This window comes from Rousettus aegyptiacus, unplaced genomic scaffold, assembly GCF_014176215.1.
Source record: "Rousettus aegyptiacus isolate mRouAeg1 unplaced genomic scaffold, mRouAeg1.p scaffold_m13_p_13, whole genome shotgun sequence".
Classification (NCBI taxonomy): domain Eukaryota; kingdom Metazoa; phylum Chordata; class Mammalia; order Chiroptera; family Pteropodidae; genus Rousettus; species Rousettus aegyptiacus.
The window spans coordinates 55,109,787-55,129,743 of record NW_023416288.1 but is presented as its reverse complement, the minus strand read 5'-3'; the positions used below and the strand labels follow the sequence as shown (position 1 = coordinate 55,129,743).

The 19,957-nt window shown below is 46.4% G+C and overlaps 1 long non-coding RNA gene across 3 annotated transcripts in view; it reads right to left on the bottom strand.

Annotated features, from left to right (window-relative positions):
* Nucleotides 1-700: 700 nt before the first annotated feature.
* Nucleotides 701-19,957, bottom strand: part of LOC107519348 — a 37,168-nt gene continuing 17,911 nt past the window's right edge. The window contains exons 1-4 of one of the 3 annotated variants that reach the window (XR_004954030.1): nucleotides 16,391-18,635; nucleotides 11,885-16,286; nucleotides 5,086-5,182; nucleotides 701-3,711 (exon numbers count right to left, since the gene is read on the bottom strand). This is a non-coding gene — a long non-coding RNA (uncharacterized LOC107519348). Of the gene's footprint in view, nucleotides 3,712-5,085; nucleotides 5,183-11,884; nucleotides 18,636-19,957 lie in introns of those variants that run through there. The other 2 variants (XR_004954031.1, XR_001599099.2) reach the window with 2 other exon arrangements.

Genomic DNA, 19,957 nt, shown 5'->3' with positions numbered 1-19,957 from the left:
AACTCCGTACCCATCAAATAACAGCTCCCCATTTCTCCCTCCCCCGGCCTCTGGCGACCACCTTCTTCTTCTACCTTCTGTCCGTGTGATTTTGACAACTCTAATTATAAGGTAGCTTTCTTGCAGATGCACTTGCATTCCCCTGATGCTCCGTCTCCATCACCTTCATTGGGTGTTCGCATAAAGCAGCGACAGCGATAACGGCTTCCACTCGCCGCGCCCAGGAATCAGGCCTAGGGCTTCACATCCAGCAACTCTAATCTTCCCAGTACCTCTACAAGGTAGATGGCATTCCGCCCACTTTACAGATGAGGAAGGGGTGGCCCAAGTGTCACGGCTCTTAGTTGGAAGAGGGAGGATTGTGCTCACGTCTGTCCAAGCCACAGCTGGGGCTCCTTCTACATACAACGGCTCATTAAAAGCATCACGGACATGTCCTCAGAGTGAGCTACTTCTACACACTGCTGATCTTGTCTCTCAAAAGCTGATTCTTCCTAGCTTTACTCTCACAGGAAAAGCTTATTTTCAATTATCGCGAATACCTTTTTTCCCACCTTGCAGCCTATTTATAAAACATAACTCTACTAATATCACAGGAGAACAAAAGGAAATAATTATTGAAAAGCAAATTCTAACTCCGTGGTCAAGGTTCCAGAGAACATGACACTGCGGCAGCCAGTGGCTCCCCTGGCCTCGTCCCCACTCCGCTTCCCCGCTTCCTCTCAGGCGAGTGGCCTCTAGCTGCCATCTTGCCTTGTGCCAACCACAGAAAAGCGCAGAAGAGTTTGAACTCTGCCTCGCTTGGACACCCGTTTTCCTGTGCCAGCGCCGTGCCTCATTTAAGGAAGGGTACACAACAGTGAATGATATTTGTATTAGTTTGCTAGGGCTGCGCTAACAAAGTGGCTTAAATGACAAAAAAAAAAAAGTCTCAAAGTTCCGGAAACTAGAGGTTTGAGGCCTTCCGGGCTTGCAGATGGCTGTCTTCTCCCTGTGTTTTCATATAGTGCATCGGTCTGCTTGGGGCGCCCTAACAACACATCACAGACCGGGTGGCTTTAATGACAGAAATGTGTTTTCTCGCAGCCCTGGCGACTGGAAATCCGAGATCACAGTGCCAGCCTGGTCGGTTTCTGGCAAGAACTTTCTTCCTGGCTCAGAGGCAGCTGCCTTTTCACCTGGCAGAGAGTGCGAGTGTCTTTTTCTCTTCCTATAAAGCACTAATCCCATCATGAGCTGTCTTAGCTCAGGCTGCTATAACAAAATATCATAAAGTGGAGGCTGGAAGTACAAGCTCAGAGTGCCAGCATTGGTCACACTCTGGTGATGGCTTTCTTCCAGGTCGCAGAGTGCCAACCTCTTGCATCCTCACATGGCAGAGAGCAGAGCAGAAGAGGCAAGCTCTGTCATGACTCACAGAAGGGCACTAATCCCACGCATGAGGCCTCCACCCTTATGACCTCATCTGCTGCTAATTATCTCACAACATCCCCACCTCCTCATACCATCACGTTGAGAGGTACACAGCTTCAACAAATGAGTTGTGAAGGACTCTCACGACCTCATTTAAACCTACTTATCTCCCAAATGCTCCATCTCCCAACACCATCACAGGGGGTCAGGGGGGCAGGGCGGCAACATACACAAGCATTTAGCCCATAGCGCATTGCCTTTTCTCTCTACCAGTCTCTCTCTAAACTTGCTCGTCTGGTAAGGACGCCACCCTAATATCCACTTCACCTTAATCTCCTCTGTGAAGGCAGTCACATCCTGAGGTACTCGGAGTTAGGGTTTCAACATAAGAATGGGGGGGGGGGGAAGGGGGCACGATTCAGCCCCAAACACTACTATTTGAGCCTCACAGAATGTAGAGATTTTTTTCCACGTCTAGCATTACAGACCGCTCCTGTGCCTGTGATATTTTCAATGATCTTCAGATTCTCCAAAGGCTCCCCACGTCCATTCTCCCCCCTGCCAGCCCCTTTTTTATAAAAATGTTCAAACATATAGAAAGTTGAAAGAAGAGCACCCTGACCACCCATATGCCCACCACCTAGGTTTAATATTGTTGACCTTTTGTCATTTGCTTTACCTGTGTACTTTTTTGCTGAGATGTTTGAAAATAAGTTTCAGAAATCACATTTCACCCCTAAATACTTCATTATGCACCTCCTAAAAATAACCACAAGGTCATTATCACACTTAAGGTAATTTACGGTAATTTCTTAATCTCATCTAATATCCAGTCCATATTTAGATTTCCCCAAAGGTCCCCAAAATTAATTTTATAGCTCTTTTTTACAGAACCGAATGCAAACAAGGTTGACAAATTGCATTTGGTCATTGTCTTTTTGATTCCAGAGTACTCTCCTGGACTATTTATTATTATTACTATTATTATTTTTATTTTTACATTGACTTTTTGAAAGAAACCAGGTTAGTTGTTTTGCAGAACAGCCCACGTTCTGGATTTTTCTGATTGTTTCCTTGTCGTGCCATTTCACCTCTCTTGTCCCTCTGTTTCCTCTAAACTGGACTTTCTCAACGGGGGTCCCGCCTCTGAATCACAGAACATGGAAATGTTAAGTGACTATTTATACCAAAACCATTCATAGGGGAGAAGTTCATTCATTACATGCAAAGAATGCTGTAATCATTAATCCCATGTGTCAGCTGGGCCACAGGGCGCTCAGACATTTCGTCAAACGTTATTCCAGGTGGGTCTGTGAGAGTGTTTCCGGACGAGATTAACATTGGAGTGAGTGGACCGAGTAAAGCAGATTGCCCCCCTCATGTGGGTGGGCCTCATCCAATCAGGAGAGGGTCTGACCAGAACAAACAGCCTGACGCCCAGCAAGTTAGAGGAACCTCCTGACGGCCTCAGAGCTGGGACACCTTTTGATCCCCTTGCCTTCAGACTTGAAATGAAACATGGGCTCTTTCTGGGTCTCGAGCCTACCAGTTCTCAGACTGAAACTTACACCATGAGTTCTCCTGGGTGTTCAGCCTGCTGGCTGCAGATCTTGAAACTTCTCAGCCTCTATAATCACATGAGCCAGTGCTTTACAATAAATACCTTTATTATGTGTGTCTGTCTGTCTGTCTGTCTGTGTTTATATCCCCCATTGGTCTGTTTTTCTGGAGAACTCTATACACATGCCTTAGGTTGTTAGGGCTTATTTCTTTCCCAAAACCCTACTTGAGAAATTAAGGTGGTTAGATTAAGATTAACTGTTTGGGGCAAGAACATTTCACATCATGTGACATACGGAAACCCATAATGTGTTGTAGTCCCTCTACTAATGATGCTAAATTTGGTCACTTGATCACAGGTTTCTGTTTTATAAATTTATTTTCCCCCTTGTGATTGGCAAGTAATTCTGTGGGGTGACATTTTGGCACCATGCAAATGTCCCATTTCTCGACTAGTTATTACTTGATGATTTTGGTACTCACTGATGATCCTTGCCTGCATCTATTATTAATTGCCCTCCAAACAAGTTAAACTTAAGAAAGTTTACCTTTATAGGGCTACAGCAAACAAATAACAACATACAGGAATTAATATATACACTAGGATGAATCTCTTACCCTTAGAAGGCTTTCTCTTTTCCATGAATCCTCTAACTTAAATCCTCCATCTGTGGAGACCAGGCTGGTCGGTTCCTGGTGACCGGAAATTAACCTCTAGGAGGACATTGGTTGTGATGCCTGAAAACAAGAATCAGAACCATTTGTGGGGACAGGTGGAGGAGAGGGGAAGCGCCAAGGGGAAAACGAGCAACCTAAATCCATCCGAAATTAAGAGCAGGATAAGCTGAAGAAAGTACCTGATGTTGAGGTGAAAATCCCAACAGATATGAGGGACTCAGGGAAGGCGAGACGGAGGAGCACCCCCAGAGTGCCAGCAGCACGGTGAGCATCCGCCTTAATCCCAGGGACAATGTTTTGAGGTGGGGCTTCTCTGCTCTAGCAAATGCTCGTTCAAGGAGCGTGGGTCGGGGAGGAGAGGCACTGTGGGCCAGGTCCACCGAAAGGGGTGGGCAGCCCAAATGATGCCGGGGGTGCGGTACCCAGCTGCGGGACCAGCTGACCACACACCACACTCCATCCAAGCAGAGGGGAGGGTTAGGGTCAGAAGACAAGGAATATCAACAATTCAAGACCAGGTAGGAGAGAACCCATGGAGGTGACCACAGAGCCAAGCACTGCGTAAGGACGGAAAGCCAGCCTTTCTCGAAGGAGTTGCATGAAGGTGGGGTACCCAGGAAAGAACAGCTTCTGTGTGTAGGTTAGGAAGGAGTGGGCTGTTACAGGGGCTCCCCCGCTGGGCAGGGACCCCAGCTCTCCTGTCCCACCTGTCCCCCACCGCCCACACCAACACCTGGATCTGCAGGATCCCTGGGAAGGGCACCGGTGGAGCTTGTGGGGACCCAGAGCAGCAGAGTCTGGCTCCCCTCTCCCGACCCCACTCTGCTCCTGCCCCTGTGTGGGCCATTTTCCTGCCCCTTCCAGTAAGTGCGGCAGGAGCTTCCTGCAGCGTTTCCCCATTACCTTAGCATTTCAGCACCTGGAAGAGATTAGTGTGGTTGGCAAACCTGGAGAGCTCATTGTGTGCTTCCTACTCAATGTGACTTGTAAAAAAAAATGTCGAATGAGATCAGTTCCAGCACTTTCCCTAGAGATCCATGTAAAATCTACAGAGAAGTGTTCATTTATCACTACCCTGGGGTTTCCTGTTTTGAACCTGACCTGTTCTTGGCAGACACTCTACCCTGGTTTCATCACAGTGAAAAACCTGGACAGACTTAACCCTCTCCTTTCCCTCTTCTGTCCTGCCCTGTTCCTTCTGAGCTTCAGGCAACTGGGCACAACTCATGCCTCTGGGGACCTGCAAGGCAGGAGATATGGCTCAGCCACTTCCTAGTCACCTGTGCTCAGCCACTTCCTAGTCACCTGTGACTTTGGTCTCTGCATTATTGTTACCCATTTTTTTCCCTAGATAACATGTCATGTAAGTTGGGAAACCACACCCTTCACTTTTGGGGTGCAGAGAAAATGCAGGCCCATCTGGCCAAAACTTACCCCGGTATTCTCCAAGGCAGAGCAATCCTAAGCGTGGGGCGTGGCTTACAAAGAGGGAATAGATCAAGTTCAAAAGCAAACACCTGGCCCGCCTGGCCTGTTGAGGAAAACAATGAGAAAAACGGTCATGAAACGGGGAAGGTAAATAATGGAGCTCTACACATGAGTGCCCCCAAAAAGCTAGTCGGGGTGTTATGAGTTCATTTCCTTCCGCATTAAGGCAGGATTATATCCTGACCTCCTAAGGGTACTTGTTTGTCCCAAAGACCACTTGTGACGAGGCCACTTCAGGTAACGGGGAGTAATCCCGTGCCCCTCTGGTTACCAACATGGATGGGTATGTCTCACCTTAAGGGAACATTGTAGCTAAATCCTAATGACAAATGTCAGGACAACTGATGTTCATCTACCCAGCCACCGCCCCCACCCCAAAGCTTCTCCTAGTCGCACACCTCGCCCCCAACTGCCGGCGTGCACATGACCCCAGCTGTCCAGTAGTGGCACCCTGCTACCCTGCCCCGATGCCCCGCGGCCAGGAGAGGCCTCGTCACTAAAAAGCAGGTGTGGCGAGCCTGCCGACTGCCCACCCCGATATTCATTTTCATATTATTCCTTAGTAACAGAGTCCAATTTTTAAAAATTGCGATGACACACAGAATTCACGATTGTGAAGTGTACAACGCAGCATTTAGGACATTCGCGAGGTGGGGCAACCATCACCACTATCTAGGCCCAGGACATTTTCACCGCTCAGAGTTTATTTTACTCAGGGTGGCGACATCGCCAGTCGTAAGACTGCGTTGCTTGACTCCCCTTGCAGCTAGGTGTGGCTTTGTGACTAGGTTTTAGCCAACGAAACATAAGCAGAAGGGAGAGGGACTCCCAGGAAATTTCCTTAAAAAGGAGCGGCACCCACTGAACTCTTTCGTTTCTTTCTTCTGCTGACCTTCAACACCCGCTGTTCACCCAGGCATCTGATGGAGGGGCCGGCCTCGTCGGGGTTTCCGCCCTTGGTATGGTCAGCACAGATCTTCTTAGGGACGAGTTCTCACTGCCACAGGCTAGTGACGAAAGCAAGTCCCAGGCCAGCCCAGAGCCACACAAGGGTGTGAAGACCAGCAGTGTGGCTCCGTGGAGAGCCACCAACATAACCGGCCCCCAGCCCTGCCTGGGGCCCCATGTCGTCTCAGCAAGAGATCCATCTCTGATAGGGGCCCATTTCACCTGCCCTTTACGACATAACCTATTGTCTGTCTCCAAGGGGCTTGAACCTTGGCCACGAGAGCCCCCTCCTTCAGACATGTTCCATACAGGACCCTGGATAACAAGCTCATACAGTGCTCGCTCTCGGCCAGGCTTTGAGCTGAGTATTCACACGGCCTGACACACGTAATCCTCTCAGTAACCTCTAAGGTCAGAATCATCATCTCATTTAGAGATAAAGAACCTGAAGCACAGGGTGGTATGTGCCATTTTGTCCTAAAAAAGAACATGGGGGGAAAAAGCGCCATGGAATGAAATAAATGCGCATTCTCCTCCTCCTCATGTTCCCCCCGACCCCACCGCCGCTATAGCTCCATGACACGGACTGGGTGACTTAAACAACAGGAATTTCTTTAACCAGTCCCCTATTGGGTGTTTTTAAACTTTGGCTATTACAAATAACGCTGCAACAAAAAAATCTTTGTATATTTACGATTTTGTCCATGCATTTATCTGTTGCATGAATTACTAAAAGTGGGATTTCTGAGTCGATGGGCATGTGCATTTGTAATTTTCATGGAGATCGCTCTTCAGAGAGACCGAAGCAATTTGCCCTCCCATCAACGTTTAAGACCATGCATTTTGCCATAGTTTCACCAATACACCAATAAAGTGTTATCAAATTTTTGCCAAACTGATAGGCAAAAAAAAAAAAAAAAGAAAAGAAAACCCAAACTTTGTTGTGCTTTAGATTGCCGTGTGTGTCTTCTGGGTTAGACTGAGCATCTTCTTACTTCTTACAGGTTGTGGAGCTATGACCCCAGGCTGTGGGAGAGCCACAGCCATGGGCCAGGCCGTACACACAAGTGTGCCATCCCGAGGCGTCAGAAACGGCACTTCCTTCCAAATGGTGGCCTGCCCAGGGTGACGTGTCAAAACCAGAATTGCACGCTTTCTTGCTTTCTAGTTTTAATATGTTTTCTAATGTTAAAATAACACATGACTCAAACAAAAAAGAATAAATAAAATTTAAGCGACCATAATTGCCTGACTCAGAAATGAATAACATTGTTTTGTATTTCCTTCCCATTTTTCTAAGCATATATTTGCTTTTCCTTTTGAAAATTGTATTTATTTTTAATTTCACTGAAAATACAGGCGTACATTCTCATTTAAAAAGAGACAGGATACTTCCGCTTTAAAAAGGAAGGAAATTCTGACACAGGTTACGACATGATGAACCTTGAGGACACTGTGTTATGTGAAATACGCTGGTCACCAAAAGACAGGTACTATAAAATTCCACTGATGTGAGGTACCTAGAGTGGTCGATTCCGAGAGACAGAAAGTAGAATGGTGGTTACCAGGGGCTGGGGAGGAAGAAATGGGGAGTTGTTTAATGGGCACTAGAGTTTCGGATTTGCAAGATGAAAAGAGTTCCAGGGGTTGGCTGTACCATGAGTGTGAATGTACTTAGCTCACTTAAAAATGGTGAAGACAGTAAACGTATGTTGCGCGTTATTTTTAAAATCTTATTTTTGCATTTTATTTATTATTAGTTTCAAGTGTACAGTACATTGGTTAGACATTTATATAGTTTATGAAATATTCCCCTGTTCTCTATCTTCTCTCCGGCTCTACGCATAGCCATTGCATGACTGCCGACGGCATTCCCTACGCCGTGACCATTTATCAACTACTAATTTGTACTCCTTTAACCTTTCACCCCCACCCCTTCCCCTCTAGCCATCACCAGATTGTTCTCTATATTTGTGAGTCTGTTTTCGATTAGTTTTTTTTCGTTCTTTAGATTCCACATGTAAGTGAAATCAGATGGTATTTATCTTTCTCTGCCTGATGTATTTTGCTCAGCATATAACCTTCTAGGTCCATCCATGTCATTGCAAATGGTAGGATTTCACTTTTTTTTTTTAATGGCTGAGTAATACTCCATTGTATATGTGAACCATAACTTCTTTATCCAGTCGTCTGTTGATGGGCATTTCGGTTGCTTCCATATCTTGGCTATTGTAAATTGTACTGCCATGAACACAGAGGTGCATAGATCTTTGTGAATTATTGTCTTGGTTTTCTTTGGATAAATATCCAGAAGTACAATTGCTGGGTCAAAAGGTAGATGCATTTTTAATTTTTTGAGGAACCTCCAGACTGTTCTCCATAGCGGCTATACCAATTTTAATAGATTTGCATTTTCCCCCTCTCCCCAAAAAGATAGTACAGACATAGCAAAGTTCCCACCTGATTTCTGTTATTGGTTGGGTATGTATGTTTCCAGAGCTTTTTCTGTGTATAGACATACTTATGTGAACATACAGAAAATACACTGTTTTTTTGTGTGTGTATGGGTGTGACAGATTTTGACATGAACGTTGTTCTGGAACCTGTATTTTTCACTAAAAAAACTATGTCGGGAAGCTATTGCCTAATCAGTACGTGGGACAGAGCACGAGCCAGCAGCTCAGTATAAAAACAGACACTTTCGTTTCATTGCTGTACTGCCATTCCCCTTTAACTGGACGTTTATAGCATTATCATTTTTTTACGTATAAATACTGCTCCGGGAACATCTTTAGGCCTACTTCCATGAGTGCGTGTGCGAGCGCTTCTCTGAAGATAAAGACCAAGCAGTGTGACTGCTGGGCTGCAGGGTGTGTACATGTAAAATTTCATTAGATTCTGCCAAGTGGCTTTTCCAAAAAGGCTGTGCCAATGTACACTTCACTAGCAGTGTTCAAGATTACCTATGCCTTACCAGCACTTACATGTATAACAAACCTTTTCTAGGTATGAACATTTTTTCCAATTTAATAGATGTATAGTTATACATAGATATGCATGTGCATGTGTATGTATGTAAGTTTTTAATGAAAAACAGCAGTTCCCTGCCCTAAGCTTTCTCACCAGCAGGATCTACTTCCCAGAGGCAACCACTGGCAACACTTCCATTATCTCTGATACTCATCTCTGTATTTATGAACACTATGCTTCTACTGCTATTTCTTATCATTTTTAGACATTATTCACTGGCCTCGGTGGGTGAGTACCTACTCTCCCACATGTACACCCATCATTTCCTTCCCCCATCATCCCAACGGAGCTTTATTACACTTTTTGGATACATGGTTGGTACTTACGCTGTAATGACTATGCGAGGATTATTCACTGCTGAGCCAAGTGAGCATTACTTAGCTGTACTCTTGTGCAGTCCTCCAGTACTCCTAAAGTTAATTCGCTTTATTTCTATCACTGTTAGCGTCTAAAAGCCATAACATCTCTACCAAAGGCCTTTTCATGATTTTTTCCGTATGCTCGGGCCCATCGGTTCCATTTCTTCTTCCCAGAGCCTCTCAGGAGTCCTTCTTCCTGCACCTTGAGCCTACTGTGCTCCACCCTAATGCGCTGCTGTAGTCCTGCGACTTCTCTTCATATGCTCCAGTGTTGGAGAACCTGTTCTTTGTTTGGGATATCCCGTGTTTCTCTTTTTCTTTTTTTAAATTTTCCTCCCTCCTTTTGATGAAGCATATTCCCAAGTAGTGTCCCAATAAAAGTCACCAGGATGGGTGTGTGTGTGTGTGTGTGAGGGGGGTGTACTTGGAAACCGTGTGCTTCGGTGGAAAATTAGGCAATGCTTAGAACACGTCCTTTTGAGGTACCTGATTTCGATTCTATGCCTTTCATTGCATTTGAGCTATTTTACAACTCTGTTATTTGTAGATAATTTTGCGATGCAAAGTAATTCACATCTATAGATATGCAAATAAATAATCCAAGTCCCTCTCTCCCCCCATACAAAAAGGCAGTTTCATATCTGTTTGCAAATTTATTTCAAAATTCCTTTACCCCATAAAAATGTGTGCTTCTTTTTCTTTTACTGGTTTCCTTATTCATAATGAATTCAGAAAGATATTTAACACGTCAATTTTACATTTGTGTGAGGCTCATGATTTTACCTTTAAAAAATAAAGTATAATTCTGTTGAAAGAAGCTTATTTTTTGAGTTACTGAAGTCCGAAAATACCTTTGTTCTACCTTCACATTGACTGATAGATTGGCTGGGTATAAAAATCATAGGCTGGGGATCGAATGCCATTTTGACTCTTGTTTCTTTGCATATGACTAGTTTCCTCCCCCTACTCTTCCTGCTGTATTTTTTTTTTATCCATGAAATTCAGAAATGTCATGATAATATCCTTTGATAAGGGTCTTTTGCTTTCATTTTGCCATGCATTTGAATGGACCTTCACATCTAGAAACACACTTCAAGGTCTGGAAATGTTTTTATATTATCTCTTTAGTGATTTTTATCCTCTTAATTCCCTCTTATCTCGTCCTGAAATTCCTTTCATTTGGATATTGACTGCCTAGATCGATCATCTTTTTCTCTTCTTTGCCCCATCCCCATTCTCATCGTTGTATTAATTTGTTTCCTTGTTTATTAATGAGGTTGAGTAGCTTTTCATATTTAATTGGCTACTTATCTTTTCAATTATTATTTTTCCACTAAGTAGAATTTTGATGTAAAACAACTGAATAGAAAACAATAACTTGTCAGTATATCATTATATTTCAAAGGATTCCAACTTCGAGCAAGATCTATGTATATCACCTACATGAAACTGGTGCCTCGTTTTATTAGCCATGGAATTCCCAACATTTTATACATAGTCTGGCATATAATAGATGCCAAAATATGTGTTGAATAAACCTTCAACTCATAGATCACTACTAAAAATCCAGTTCTTCCAAGTTTAGATAGTAAATGATCCTCTTTAATTCTTTATTCTAGAAAAATAAAACATTTATTGAGTATTTACTATTTGTCCTGTTCAAAGCTCTTTAGGTGTGGTCAATGATTTTATCCTTACAGCAATCCAATGAGATAGGTACTATTATTATCTGCAATTCAAAAGTAAGAAAACTTATCTGAAAACAAGTGGCTGAGCTGAGATTTGGCTCCAAAGACTACACTTTTAACCACTGGACTAGGTGCCTCTTTAGTCGACTCAGCTCACATGTCAATCTACCTATATAGTAGCTGTCAGCACATACTGTTGAAGAGAATTCTGGGCAGCATTTAGGTTCCATGGTAAAATCTGCCTTGATTGGTTAATGATGTCTGCCACAGGTTGAGGAATTGGAGAGTTGGGTTACTTTTTTTTTTTTTTTTTTTACTTCACTTAATCATTCCTTTGAGAAAAAAGATTATCTTTGGGGTTACACATAGATAGCTCTAGCGCTTTTAAAATTAGGGCATATTGACATTCAAAGTGTTTAAAAGCTGCTTTGTTTCTTTGCTGTAGCAAGAGAATTCTTTAACTGCCTGTTCATAATTTATCTGAGAGAAGCGTTGGTAATTAGGCATCCGAATGCTCCTGATTCCCTCGCTTCCTCCTTTTCCTGTGGCAGAAACAGAAAGCCGGAAAAATAATCACGCCACATCGCGATACCAGTGGGCCACATGAAAAGCCCGTGATGTGAATTTTCCCATCATTGGTTTCCTCGGCAGCCAGCATGTAAACCATGCTAAATGCCCCTCCCATTAGATCACTAGCAAAGGGTGAGTGTCTTTACTCACCCTTCTACGTCCCAAACAGCTTTACAACTTGGCTTCAGTTGCAGGGCAGCCCAACTTTTAAAGGTATTCCGTCCTTTCCCCAGAATATCCTTTAAAGAGAACGTAATAGTTTTGAGAGAGGCATGATGTGATTTTCTCCCATCTCCGCCCACTTTGCAAAGTACACTTTTATCTTCATGCAAAACCAGCATCTCCTTGCTTCAGATAGTTCTATAAGGTGTCCAGTATTCACTTTCTCAACCTTAAAAACATTTTTTTTTCAACTAAAATAATATACATTTATTGAGAACTCCTGGGGTGGCTGTTATTTCCCGTACAAGGCAGGGAACCAAGCAGAAAAGAGAAAGTCAGTGAGAAATCACACGATCCTGACCCCTCTGGCCGAGCAAAGGGAAGCGGGAAATAGCTCTGGAGGCAGTTTCCATGAAGCCAACAGGGTTCTGAAGGGGGCCTGTCAAGAGGAAGTCCATGGCACGTCTGTCTACATCACTTTCTCGAGGGAGCTCTTTGGGGCTCTTGATGAGGTTTTCCTCCTGGAAGCTCCACAGCATCATCAACAGAGAGCCGGGTGTGGCCCAGGGTTGTGATGAGCATCCCGGAGACGGTGGGGCTGCTCAGACCATACCCGGTTTGAGGAATACGCGACTTTCCCCAGAGCTTTCTGAGGGATGCCTGCACGCCCTGCCCCCACAGACGGCCTCTCCATGTAAGCTCCCCAGGCCAGGACCGTCCGGTGAGGAGGCCCAGCCTGCCGCGCCCGGGAACACGGGTGTCGCTTCTTCTTGCTGACATTGCACCTGCTCGTATGGTGTCTGGTCCATGATCACATGACCTGCTCGCTTGTAAGACAGGAAGCTTCCGCAGCCCCTCTGCAATTTGCTGTATCCCATTAACTACGATGTTCAACTCCAGAGAGTCCCCTCTTGCAAATGCCCCCCAGGCCTGCTGCAATCTTGGCACACACAGTAAAGCCAGAGCCAGCGTGCCCCACCTGAAGACGCCGGCAGAGCCCTGACGCTTGCTAGCTGTTCCTTTTTTGCTGATATGTGTATGGTTTAAAAACAATAATAAAGCCGAAGCCAGTGTACTCATCACCCAGAGTAAGAAATATAACATTATTAAAGTTTGGGGGCTTGTATTAGTTTCCTATGCCGCTGTAACCAGTTACCACAAACTGCATTGCTTAAAACAACAGAAATTCACTCTCGCAGTCTAGAAGCTAGAAGTCTTAAGTCAAGATTTCCGGAGGCTCTTGAGGAAAGCTTTTGCCTTTTCCTGGCTCCCGGTGGCTCCTTATCCTTCCTTGGCTCGTAGCTGCATCACCCTAGTCTCTGCCTCCGTCGTCCCAGGTCTGCATCCAAATCTCCCTCCCCTGTGTCTCAGAAAAACACGTCGTCAGACGTGGGAACCATCCTAAGCCAGTTGGTATGACCCTTCTTAACCTGATGACATCTGCAAAGACCTCATTTCCAAGTAAAGTCACATTCACAGGTACTCAGGGTTAGGACCTGAACGTACCTTTTTGGGGGACACAATTCAATGCGCTAAAGAGCCCCATGTGATGGAGGCATCACATCCTCCTCCCCTCCCCAAAGAGGTAACCACCTGGCTGACTTTCCAATTTTTGCCTTAATCACTTTCTTACTTTTAAAATAGTTTGGCCACCGACCTATGTACACCTAAACAAATTTTTTGAGTTTTGAAAAGCTGAGTATTAAGCACCAACCTAGCTGAATAAGGGAAGGGCAATATTGCCACTTCTAGGTGAAGACCACCAGGATGAGATATTCCAAGGGTCTCCAGGTCAGAGAGCATTCAGAGCCCATCTGAGGAACAGTGGGTACACCTTGGAAAACTCAGGGCTCACCAGAATTAGGGACCTGTGTGGACAAGCACCTCTCAGGAAGCTGGTTGGGTAAGGGGCTGTGTTCTGTGCTTATAAGCTCACGCGACATGATTGGGAGCCTCTGAGATGACCCCAGGGACCCCTCCCTCATCTTCACCCCCACTTCTAGAAGTCCCTTGTGCCGTTTGCTCCTGTACCTTCTGAGGAGTCCATGGTTGTTTTTCCCACTGGCCACCGTGACTCGGTCTCTCAGAACTGCCACTTCACCCTCCTTGTGGGTTTATATGTTATCTTTTAAATCCCTTTGCTGTAGTTTTAGTAGGGTTTCCTTAGGGAAAAGAGGCATGCATCCGACCCACCATCTTCACCTGGAACCCTTTCTCTTGGTCTTACTTTTCTACTGAGCTGTTTCAGGATTCTTTTATTCACCCACCAAATATTTCCTGAGCTCCCGGAAGTCTGTGAGGCCGGGCTGTCAGGAGGAGGGACGCAATCAGCCTTCACGAGCTGACATCAGTGGGGGAGATGGATGAGGAATAGATCGTTGCAACACAGCACTGATACTTAAAATATGATCCTGGACTGCCTATGCAAGAACCTCCCTGACGTTTGTCTGAAAAGCTGATGCTTGAAGGTCAAGCAGGAGTGAGCCAAGGGCGGGAGGTCAGTGGGGCAGGGACTTTGGGGTAGAGTCTCAGTGAAGGTAAAGCTTTAAGAGGAGGTAGAAGCCTTGGCTGGGGGGAGCCCACCAAGGAACAGTGTAAGGGGGTCCTCACTGGCTAAGGACTGAGTAGGGAGGATGGCAACATCTGTGGGCTGGGCACAGGCAGGAGACCTCAAGGGGTCAGTAGATAAAGCAGCCATAGGAGTAGGAGGATGGCGTACACACTGGCGGCCATAATAAAAGTTTCAAAAAGTGCAGGCTTCCAAATGTAACACGGAACACAACCCTATGCGATTCCACTTACATGAGGTATCTAGAGTGGTCAGATTCATAGAAATAGAAACAGAAACTAGAATGGTGGTTGCCAGGGGCTAAGGAGAAAGGAAAAGCAGGAGTTGCTTAATGACTATAGAGTTTCGGTTTTGCAAGATGAAAAAGTTCTGGAGATTGGCTGGCTGCACATCGATGTGAATATACTTAACATTAATCAACACTTAGGAATAAGAGTTACGATGGCAAATTTTATGTTATGTTTTTTTTTTAACCATGATAAAAAATAATTTTTGAAAAGTAGCACAGAAACCAGAGCCTGTTTCCAGCCTTCGAAAGTTCCTTGACTCTTTGCCCGTTTGTCGGCAGCGTTCCCCAAGTGGGGACAAAGCTACAACGTCTGCTCATCACCGAGAAAGCATGAGAGACTTTGCCTCCCCACCGCTTAACCGTAAGCACCCCAGTGACCGCATGCAGGCGGACAGCAATCGCAAGAAAAACTCAAGCCCGTTCCCTTAGCCTCCTCCAGCCACGGCGTCTCCTTCCCGCCCAGCGACTCCTAAAGAAATCTGGCCACTTCCCTAGATGGTCAAACGAAGCTCCCACAGGTCTGGCCACTCTGAAGCTCGTGCCGATTGCTAGGACTCTGTCTCCAAAGATGCCAATGGTCCAGCCTCTGGAAATTCGAATGGACTCTTGCTACATTTTATCACAGGATGGGCTTTCCACTCTGCCTCCTTGGCTCTCTGGTAGCCCAGGTCAGGGGCGTGATGGGTTATCGGGATAGAGGACCAACTGGCAGGGGAAAAAACCTGAAGGTCGAGTGAATGCAGCCCCTCGAGGTGGGGTCCAGCTGTCGGGCCTGTTTCTGGGAAGCAGCACAGAAAGGTCTAGAGCTTCAACCAAGGACGCACAGACTGTGATATAGAAAATACTTAGAGCCAACACTTGACAGCTGCAGTGTGTCGGGCCTCCTTCTAACCCTTCGTATGCCCCGACTCAGTGAATTCTCGCCGCGAACCTGTGAGGCCAGAACTGTTGTTAGGTCAGCTTCCCTTTGCCTCCTCCGCTGTCAGAACGAAGGCCGTTCTCAGCAACCCGACTGCTGACATTCCAGAACACGTAGACGTACGTCACTCGGGAGGATGCACGGGTGTTGTGGGGGCCCCAGAGGAACCCCGAGGAGGGACTTCAGTCACATCAACGTAGACCTCAGTCTCCCTGGAAAGAAAGGCGGCCCTGGGCGGACAGCTGGCGGGGGAGCGGGAAGGAACTGGCTCGGTTTGCACCGCTCCGCGACCAGGTCCGTGCGCCCACCTCCCCGTCGCAGCTGCCATTCAGGACGATGCGCCATCTCCGGTAGAAATGTGAAATTTCTTGAGCGAGAAATATTCATTAGGATTTGAATGAGGCCAGGTGCTGCTTTTTTCAATACCTGAAGCTTCAAAAGATGAGTTAATTCTTAAGAAAGGACATTGAACGTGCATCAAGTTCAGGTTGCTCCTTCGATCCCTCAAGCAACAACAGTTAAAAACGAGGATACCAGCACATTTTCGGATGGGATCTAAGTCTCTGAAAAAGGAACAGCTCAGCAGGCTGATGAAGATCTAAGAGTCGTCCAGCTACAGAAATAAGATAGTGAATCATTCTTAAGACCTCTTTGTAATATTTTAAGAATGCAGTAAAAGCTCTGATTGAAGACAAAAAGCACGGGAGGTTAACTTACTTATCCAAGATCCAAGGATACACCATGAGTGCATGGCAGAGCACAGTCCAGACCCGGTGGGTGAGCTCGCAAGCCGGCCCCCCCCCCCCCCGCCCACCATGCAGCCACTCTCCCAGCTGCTGGTCTCCAGGCGGCCTGTCAGACAGACGGCCCCTCGGCAGAGGAAGCCAGAAGAGCCCTGAGCATGGCTGAGTTCAGTCTGGTTCCAGATAATCTAATGGTGTGAATTAGGGCTCCGATGGCCAGTGGGTTGGCTCACAGGCTGAGAATCCAGACTCGCAGAAGTGGCCCCTGCAGAGCTGGGCAAGGGACAAGCCAGAATGCAGTCTCGGCAAAGAGCACCTGCGCCCTGTTTCTGAGCTGGGCTGACCTGAGAAGTAGGAGCACTGTGACATGGGCACCTGAGATTGACAAATGGTGGGGAAATAAGAAGGCCGCGCCATGGCCACCCAGCCCACACGATCCGGAGTCTCACAGCATCGGACAGAGCAACGTGAGTGACCCGGCTGGCACGAGGCTTCTGGATTGAGGAGGGTGACTGAATAACAAGGCTTCGTGGCTTGGTGGAGGTCAAGGAGCAAAGGGCCAACCTGCAGGCGAGAGCACCGATGGGCTCGGGATGGGGAAGGAGAGGCAAGCAAGACACAGCCGGCGTGGGCAGAGTCAGCAGCATGGGCCGCCGCGAAGGCCGCCAGCCCATTCGAAAGCCTGTACACATCTGTGAACCATCTGGCCCTAAGGGAGGAAGTGCTGGTCCCACGGCCCCTCCCACCTCACCTCAGCTGTTCCCCAGCACGCCCAGCATGCCTCCGCCTCAGGGCCCTTGCACTTGCCATCCTGGCCCAGAACACTCTTCCCCAGATATCCACACAGCTCATTTCCTCGCTCCCCTCGGGCCTGTGCTCTAAGGTCACATTGTCAAGCCGGCCCTCCCTACAAAGAGCACCTTTCTCTCCTGCTTACCAGCCACTCGACAGCCCCAGACTGGGTGGACTGCGTTTTCCAAAGGTGCTATGCCAATTCTCCGATCCCTTGCGTTCTTTCTGCAGACCCTGGACTCTAGGGGGCCCTGGGACGACTTTAACCAACAGAATACGGCAGAAATGACGCTGATCCGGCCCCAGGCACAGCCCTTAACTGCCCTGGCAGCCTCTGCTTCCTGCTTCTTGGAACGCCTGCTCGGAGAGAGCTCCTTCCAGAGCCCGGCTGCCGTGCAGAGGAGCCCGGGCCACGTGGCGAGGCCACAAATAGACGGGCTGGTTGACAGCCCAACCGAGCTCCCCACTGCTGGCCAACGTCGACGGCCGCCAAGTGAGTGAGTCACCTCGGATGTCCAACCCAGCCTAGCCTGCAGATGACGTAAGGCCTGGCCAGCATCCGACTGCACCACATGCAAGCCCCCAGCAAGAACCACCCTGATGAGCCCAGCTCACCACAGGACCACGGGAGATAATACGAAATTGTTGCTTTAGGCCACTCAGTCTCTGGGCGGTGTGCTTCGGGGCAGTAGTTATCAGGAACGTTTACCCTGACTAATCAATTTTCACTGCACCTTTCATCACACGATATTATAGCATAAGCTCTTTGTTTACTGTCTCGTTCTCCCTTTTGGCTTTGTTTGCTGCTGTATTCCTACCACTGACAGCAGTGCCTGGCATGCAGCAGGCTCTCGATAGATATTCTCTGTATGAATAAATGAATGAATGAATTAGTCCAAAAAGTCATAAAGCAATTAGTTCTCAATAGGCCTAACGCCGAACCATTTCTGAGCATAGGCTAGATGTGATGTGTCAGGTTTCATTGTATTTATTCACTCAACAAGGATTTATTGAGCTTCTACTAGATGCTAGGTGCCACGGACAAATTAGTGAACAAAAGCAAAAATCCCTGCCCTCATTCTAGAGGGGGGAGATAAAGAACATAAATAAAGAAAAATACAGAGTATATTAGAAGGGGATAATTGCAAAGAAGAAAATTAAAGCAAGGAGAGGGAGCGAGGCCAGGGGCTAGCTGAAATGTTCAATAAGGCGGCCCGGTGTATTAGTCTGCTAACGCTGCTATAACAAAGTGCCACCAACCGGGTGACTTAAGACAACAGAAACACGTTGTCTCAGAGTCCTGGAAGCCAGAACCCAAATAGGAGAGATTCTCTGCAAGTGTTCGGCATTTTAGAAGAATGGTGTAAGGATTTAACAAAATAAAAACTCAAAAAATGAGGTAATAAAGTAACGGAATGAGATGAAAAGGGAGGATTTTTGTTAAATCCTTACACCATTCTTCTAAAATGGAAATAAATGGAAAACCAAAACACTACGATAACATACATCATTAGAAAAGAAAAATAATAAAATAATCATGGCTAAAATCAGATTAACATCAGGGAGGAGAGATAAGACAATGATGGACACAGAAGGAAAAGACAAGGAGGTTGAAACGACTAGAAAAAACGCAACAGATAAAGAATAATTGATGTCCCTTGTGTACTGATCTCAACAAAAGGAACTTAAAATCATTCGGAGGTGTAACATAGGAAAACGTCTCTGACTTGAATGAAAAATTCAGCCTGAGGATTGAAAAAATGGTGGAGATGCCAAGAAAAATTGTTTTAGTGTAACCAACATCGACATATGCTGATTAAGATTCTGAGCTCCCGGGATCTAAAAGAAAGAAAAAAAATTGTCGGACGTACTGGTAGAAGGGAAAAATAAAAACGGATCACTTTTAAAGGAGGGGAAAAATTAAGTTGGTCTCAGATTCCCTTTATAAGTCTACAAGTCCACTCTGTAAGTCGATAGGTAGGTCGATTGATAGATACATAGATAGCTAGGTAGAGAGATAGACAGATTGGTTGCAGACATTTGAGCTTAGCAATCATGGGAGCTGGTTAAGAAACCCTGTGTGTGTGTGTGCGTGTGCGTGTGTGTGTGTGTGTGTGTGTGTGTCTATTAGTGTCTTCACATGTATGAAGCTCAATCCTGGAGCCTGAAGTGCACCGGCAGTTAGGTAGGAAACGGATGTGAAATAGAACAAAGAGAGGCTTAACCCACAAGCACAAGCTGGTACCAACTAAAATGAACTGAAACCTGTCTCAGCTCTCACTGCCCCTGACCTTGAGGGCCTGGGTGTTTTGCAGAAGTAGCCAGTGCCCTCTGCTCTGGAGCTAATCGCACGTCTGGCCCAGGAACTGGAGGATAGGGGGCGAGGGGAGTGGTTCTGGGCCCAGCTGCTACCCCATGCTAATGAGGCGAGCCAGTAGGTAAATGACAACAGGTAAGCTACAGAGTGGCTATGGCTTCACGTCTGGCCTCCCGTTGTCTCGCATGGCCCACCCTCACCGGCAACACACGGGAAGGGTTCTGGGGAACGTGATTCGGCCTAGCGAAGCTGGCACACTATACCGTCACTGAGGTCCTCCTTTCTCAAGCTGGCAATTCTTTAAATGATACTTAACATCCGGATAAAGATAATAGCAAAGTAATGCTTCCACCCAACACGATACAACTGTCGCACACAGTACCGAAACATGCCCACGCTTCTCCCAGAAGGGATGCAAGCGCCCTCTTTGTC